We start from the raw sequence: 7,500 nt of genomic DNA on the forward strand, positions 1-7,500 counted from the left end.
AAAACAGGATGCAACACACACACATACACACACACACACACACACACACACACATGCCCTGGGCTCGTAGAGGGCTCTCTGCCAAGACAACAGCTTCAGCACGTCCTCAGAGCAACACACCAGTTTGTTGATTTCCCTGCAGACTCAGCAAAACCCAAACGGACCGCACACACCCTGTGATGAGCAAAACCCAAACGGACCGCACACACCCTGTGATGTGCAGTAGTGGATGTGTGGCTGTAACACCAGCTTCTTGCAGACCAACCAGTTGCCAGACACCAAAGGCGAGTCAGAGGGGAAAGATGAATCTGTTACAATCTTACTGAAGCAACAGTTATTAGAAAACACAGGGACGTTGAGGGGAAAGATGAATCAGTTACAATCTTACTGAAGCAACAGTTATTAGAGAACAGAGGGAAGTTGAGGGTAGAACGGGTTTAAAGGCACTGCAATGTCAAAGTCCAAAATCAGTCACACACAATATATAACTACAATAAACAATAAACACATGGAGGATAGCATAACACAGAGTAAAATAGCAACCGAACAGACAAACAAACAAACAGACAAGCATACAAACAGGCAGACAAACAAATAGATAGACAAACAAACAAACAAACAAACAAACAAACAGACAAACAAACTCAACTGCACACCATCCACCCACAGCACACAAAGGAGACCAAAGAGGGGGCGGGGCCATTGGCACCATTATATAGGGCTGTCTTCTTCTCTCCTAATGACCTAAGCACTTCCTGCCTGAGTGTGTTGGCGCCCCCACAGCACTGGTCCCATTACTACACCTCATGCCCACATCAGGCCATCATGTTACATACCTATACCAAAGTCCTTTTAGGCAAGTCCCTCCACTCGGCGGCCATATACCAACGTTTTATGGGCACTCATCGGGCACAGTCTTTGGGTCGAACTGCGCGTGCGCAAGGCTTCACGACACCAATCTTGCTCCAGCGGCGAGATCACAACACATGATTGGCACGATGTCTTCACAACACACCATATGATTGGCTCAATGTATTCACATGTCGATGTTTTGCAGAGGAAGGGGTGGGATATGTGTAGACAACGGCCATATTGGCGTGACAAACTAGCCCTATGCATTTCTATGGACTATTTTTTGAGTGCTGTGTCTCCACATTAGAAAGTCTCTGCCTATACCAAACACACACACACACACACACACATAATCACACACACACACACACACACACACACATAATCACACACACACACACACACACACACACACATAAACACACACACACACACAGACACACACACACACACACACACACACATAAACACACACACACACACACACACACACACACACACATAAACACACACACACACACACACACACACACATAAACACACACACACACACACACATAAACACACACACACACACACACACACACACACACACATAAACACACACACACACACAGACACACACACACGCGCACTCACACACACTACGAGCCCTCAGGGAGGGGAGCCCTGTTGTGAGGTCTTGGGTCAGACATGACTCACACACTCCGAGAGGACAGAGGTGTGAGAGGACGTGATACACTCATAATGGCCAGCACTAGAGGTGTTATATTCTGTAACACACACACACACACACACACAGACACGCACACGCACAAACGCACGCACACACACACACAGACACACGCACATGCACACACACATACACACACACATACACACACACGCACATGCACACACACACACAGGAGGTGTTACAAGAATTAGATGAAGAAAATCACTTGAGAGTTCAGCATCTTGTGTTAGATTCCCCTCTGTGAATTAAGAAGGGTGGAGTGAGTTCAGAGGTCGACACCATGGGGATGAATAATAATAGAAATGATAGAAATAATCTTAATGATGAGACACACACACACACACACAGTGTTAAATTAATTAAAAAGAGCGAGCATGTGTGTGTGTGTGTGTGTGTGTGTCTTCTTCTCTCCATGTTGCCCGGGAGGTGCCAGTGGTTCTCTCCCGTGCCCAGATGAGCGGGCACAGTGGGCACGGCCCGGCCGAGAGCGGATCACGGCGCGGGGGCAGGGGCGGAGTGGAGGTGGGCATGGCTGTTTCACTTCCGTGTGGTCAGATTTCCACACGGTCAGATTTACTGAAATGTCACCTAATGACGGAAGACAACCTGCTATCACTTCCCTCTCCCACTCAAAATACTGCTTCTGATGAGTCTGTAATCACACACACACACACACACACACACACATACATAAGGGTACACACATACACATGCACACACACAAATACACACACACACACACTCATACACATTCACATTAGAGCTTCACAGTCATGTTATGGAAATAAGGAAATTATGCCAATGAGTTGTATGTAGCTCACTGTATTTGGTATTACAGAGAAATATGATTAATTTTCTCCCCCTGAGGTGCCATTTTGAATCCCCCACCCCACCCCCCAAACCTTCGACCGCTGGTGTGTGTGTTTGTGTGTGCGTGTGTATGTGTTTGTGTTTGTGTGTGTGTGTGTGTGTGTGTGTGTGTCAGCTCCTCCCTCCCTAACACGAGCCGACACATCACAATAACAGTAAGAGTGCCTTCCTGTCCCGTGTCATAACGAGAGATATTACTTTCCCCCTCCTGCACACGCCAAACGCAGCCCCGGTGTGTGTGTGTGTGTCCCTGCTCGTGCCGGGCAGTGCCGCGCCGGCCGCTCGCTACTCACTCTCCCCGTCGTGTGTGTGTGTGTGTGTGTGTGTGTGTGTGTGTGTGTGCACGTGGGGGGAACTCGTTTAGGGATCACTCTCACTCAGGTTAACCAGCTTTGGCTGCCCACATTAGCCCACAGCCGCTTGCTTCTCCATTTTGTTTTGATCAGACGCACAGTTCAGCGAGTGGCGAGCACTGAGCACGCTCAGACAAGAGCAGAGATGGCAGCTACGCGATGGCACCCTCATCGCTCCCAAGACTCCTGGAGCAGTACAGCTACACACACATACATATGTACAGCACACACACACACACACACACATATGTACAGCACACACACACACACACACACATACATATGTACAGCACACACACACCCACACACACAAAACAGTACATATACACACATTCCATTTGCAAGCATCAGACTGCAGCGGAGAGCATCGACTGCCCTGTTTTACTAACAAATGTATGAATTATTGCATTGCATGTAAATGCAGTGGTCTATTATCACTGTTCTTCTTATAATTATGAATCTTCTTCCGACCAAATTTGACGTTCAAAGGCTCTAAAACCACTGAACCGTTTGACGTCATTCAAACACTCCTACAAAGGTCTTGTAACGGACAATTGTTCAATGTCTTTTTACATTTGTGAACTTTATACTTTTTGAGATATTTACGATAAAAGAGCAATACATTCTCATAGAGTTAACATTGACCGCAGTGGCGGCAACTTTTAGCATTATGACGTGACCTCCAGCTGAAAGCAATCAACCTAGAGCTGTGAATCTGCTGAACGTCTTCGGCTGCTGTGCCTTGGTCACTTTATTTGCTTGTGAAACTCTCATTTAGAGGCACATTTCTCTAATTACAGACAAGGTAAGTGTTCCAGTTTTTGGTATTTGAGTCATTTATGTCGTCAAACATTATGTAACGTTAGCGTTATATATGTATGAATGTATGAAACATATAAACTACACTAACATTATAACGTTAGGTAACGTTAATGTTTTAACATTAGTGAAATAGGCTAGTGGACGTTAGCACCTTGCTACGTTGATTATGTAAGGAAACCCACTGTTAATCAACGTTAATATGTCGTCAACTTTACAGTGACCGGTTAGCTGTAGGTTTCGATAGATAACGACAATCAAACGTAGGCCTAATGCACTAACGTTACATTTGTTCATTAGGCCTACTAACCAGCAGCGTTTTAACTAGAACGTTAATATAAACCAGAGAAGTAGGCCTAGCTGCTACAGATACTATGTCTCTGATTTTATCCGATTTTATTATCAGGTCACTTTACACGGGTGTATAGAATCAAGCACCTAGAATAGATTATGAATGCAGACTGGTGCTTGATTATACTGTGTGAAGGAACCTGATGAAACCCATAATGGGTGTCATGAAGGACATGAATAACGTGACTCATTGTTGATGGTCATAACGTTACAGCTTCCACCGTTCACATTTTAGTTAAAGCTAACAAATATGCTCCTGTTTTTATTTTTACCAAATGTGTAACGTTGTACACCGCTTGTTTGTGTATCAAATAGGCCATGGCTACGTTTTCATTCTATGCTCCTGATTCTTACGTAGCCTAAGTAAACACTATCACGGTATGTTATCATAGTTCGTCTATTGATGGGTTTCATCAGGTCCCTTTCCACAGGTGTATACAATCAAGCACCTAGATTATGAATGCATTTGGTGCTTTATTAATACTCCTGTGGAAAGGGGCCTTATGAAAGCCATGAATAGGCTACTGTTAGGACAATTGCAGACATTCCTTGTATTGTTTTGGCATAACTGTTAAACTTGTTTGCTTTTGTCTTTTAGGTTCCAGACCAGACCAGTGGTGATGACCATGTATGACATTACGTGTGTGCCTGTCTGTGTGCACACCTGTCAACCATACATCTCTGACAATGTTGCTAGAAACATTCCTACTAACATACATTCTTACAAACATGTGACCATATCTCAACATATCTGTGCACATACCATTTAACCATACTGAGACTTATCCGAGATCTACACTGAGACATTCTGATAACTATATTGTTGTGTGAGGACTATACTAACTATATGGAACTTGTATACTTGTGAATCATATTTGTCAACCATTCATACCTTTGAATCATACCGGTGCTGTAACATCTGTGAAACTTAGCTGTGCTGTTAGACCTCTGTTTTTATGTGCTGTGTGAAAATTAAGATTCTAACCTAAGTTCTGTCAAAAACTGATCATCTGAAGGACTCTTTTATTCTTCAGTATATCACCATCAAATTTGACCTATTATCATTAACTGAGGCCTCTAGCTGTTGCTGCCAGTTCAGAATTCAAACTGATAAATAGATCTGTCAGGATAATATGATTGGCATCATCAAGTTCTGTAAGAATGCAAATATAGTAGACATCTTATTTCTCCCTTATCATTATTGGTTAACTTTAAAATTGGTTTCAACAACTTTGATTTTTTGACTTCAAGCTTGCATTGGTTGTTAAGTGTTCATTAGTGTGTTCTGAGTATCATTCTGCTGTTTCTGCAGTACTGTATTAAAACAAATGCTGATCAATATTGAATTGACCATTTATTTGTACTGACTGCCATATACTCTCAGCTAACATCTAACCAAGTGAGTGGTTTTCAAGAATGCTGTAAGTCTATGTAATCTGAATAATCATACTGTACGTAATGTTATACGCAGCAGTTTTTATATTTACATGCAATGGTAATTCCCTGGAATTACATTTTCTAGTTTCAATAATTGTTTAAAAAATATTTTCTAGTTTTCCATTCCATTCCATGTGGTGATTGTTGAAAATTAAAATAATATGAAAATCTGTGTTTGCAGAAATTACTGTGAAAATCGGTTTTCTTTGTTGAAATTCCATGACTAATAGCAAGTAAAAATATATATTTTGTTCTTTATTATACTACATAAAATAATAAATATTTTTTTTATATAAAAAGTCAGTGAGTTCTTATTTTGAGAACCCATTATAATATTTGTTATTAAGCATCTGCTTAATAATCACAATATTCACATTTAATTCTAATGTTAAAGGTGCTAGCTACAGCTGCTGAAGCTGCTCTCTAACACTCTCTCCACAGCGTGCGATGTTAGTGTCCGCTGGGGTCTGAGAGCGCCCCCCCGTCCCCCGCCCGCCGCTCCGTGATGCTCGCCGCTCCTCTCTCCGTCCCTCGGAGTTGACGGTGATGCTCGCCGCTCCTCTCTCCAATCAATAGCCGCAAGAATTAGGGATCCTTTGAAGGGCAGATCATTCCGGCAGGTCAAATTACTCTTTCATTCTTTATTAATCAAAAGGAAGACTGCATTATGCCTCTATATGGAGTCCTGTGAGTGTGTGTGTGTGTGTGTGTGTGTGTGTGTGTGTGTGTTTGTGGGTGTGTGAGTTTGTGCATGTGTACTAGTTTATCCTGCCTGGCCATATTTCATAAGCTGGGTGTTTGAATTTTCATGTACACAGGATGCAATATTCATGATGAACCGAACATGCAAATGTGTAACCTTTATTTATGAGGTGCCGTCCGCTCTTCCTTTAAAGTCTCACCTCACACACACACATACACACACTCACACTCACACTCACACACACACACACTCACACGCACTCACACACACACACATCTCACCTCCGATAGGAAGATAAATGGAGTCACAGGCTTATTAGGTTGCTATTTGGGAAGAGCCCAGAGCTGATTAATGATTGGTGGGGATTAATTTGTACAGCGGTGAGGTAATAATTGTGACCTGGTGTTTGTGTGGTTCGTTTGCCGTCAGCCGTGATGAGTGTGCTCACACACACACACACACACACTATGATGAGTGTGCTTACAGTTGACGGCCCTTCAAAATGTGTTTACCTTTTCTGAGAGATTTCCCTTTCAATATGGCAAAATCAAATATATTCACTTGTCAGTGATAAAAAATATCCCTAAAATGTGTAATCAACCTGTTTTTAAATTACATGCTCTGAGTTACATCCTGTATATTTTCTGCATATTTTACTACTGCTTTAAAATAGAAGCAGTGGTTTATTTATGCGTATTTCTTCAGGGACTAAGTTATTTCATTTCTTTTAAATAGTGTTTGACTTCATGGAAAATGTGTGCATTTCTTGCAACGAGTCTAACAGACTGAGCCTTCTCCTAAAAGCCAATCCAGAGCCTCCGGCTCCCGTATTTAAGGCGAATGCTTCTTTCTATTCCGTTCCGAGCGTGCAGCGGGGAGAAATTACAAGCCACGTCCCGCCAAGCCCACAGCGGCCGGTCTCTGTCATTGTTTAGAGAGCGGTTAGCATGCCGCGGCTAGTCCCAAATACAATTTTACATCCACTTATGGAAATCCATTGTTCCTTGAACATTTCCCCATACAAACCAATACATGGCCGCGTAAAAGGTCCGAGACCTCAATTACATGAGCAGCCCGTTTGTCCCCCGAGCTGCCGCACCAGTCCCAGTCTCTCTCATCTCTTTCTTCTCTCGTTCACTCTCTCGCTCGCTCGCGCATCTCAGAGCTCAGCTCTTCTCTCGCTCGCTCGCTCGTCTCGCGCGTCTCGGAGCTCAGCTCATGCAGAACTGTGTCAATGCTACCCTCTGGTGACCAGACGACAGCAGAGGCCATTTTCAGAGCGGGGGAACGAGGGAGCAGAGAGAGAAGAGAGGAGGAAGAGAGGGCCATTTCAGCCTGGCTGCTGCTGGAGAGCGGGGGAGCGAGGGAGCAGAGAGAGA

At 43.5% G+C, this 7,500-nt stretch overlaps 1 long non-coding RNA gene across 1 annotated transcript in view; it reads right to left on the reverse strand.

Moving 5' to 3' along the window:
• LOC121716154 overlaps positions 1-3,490 on the reverse strand; it is a 5,058-nt gene extending 1,568 nt beyond the window's left edge. Inside the window, exon 1 of the long non-coding RNA XR_006033782.1 lies at positions 3,201-3,490. This is a non-coding gene — a long non-coding RNA (uncharacterized LOC121716154). The remainder of the gene's footprint in view (positions 1-3,200) is intronic.
• Between the last annotated feature and the right edge of the window lie 4,010 nt (positions 3,491-7,500).

The sequence above is a fragment of the Alosa sapidissima genome, chromosome 8 (assembly GCF_018492685.1).
Source record: "Alosa sapidissima isolate fAloSap1 chromosome 8, fAloSap1.pri, whole genome shotgun sequence".
NCBI classification, from domain to species: domain Eukaryota; kingdom Metazoa; phylum Chordata; class Actinopteri; order Clupeiformes; family Clupeidae; genus Alosa; species Alosa sapidissima.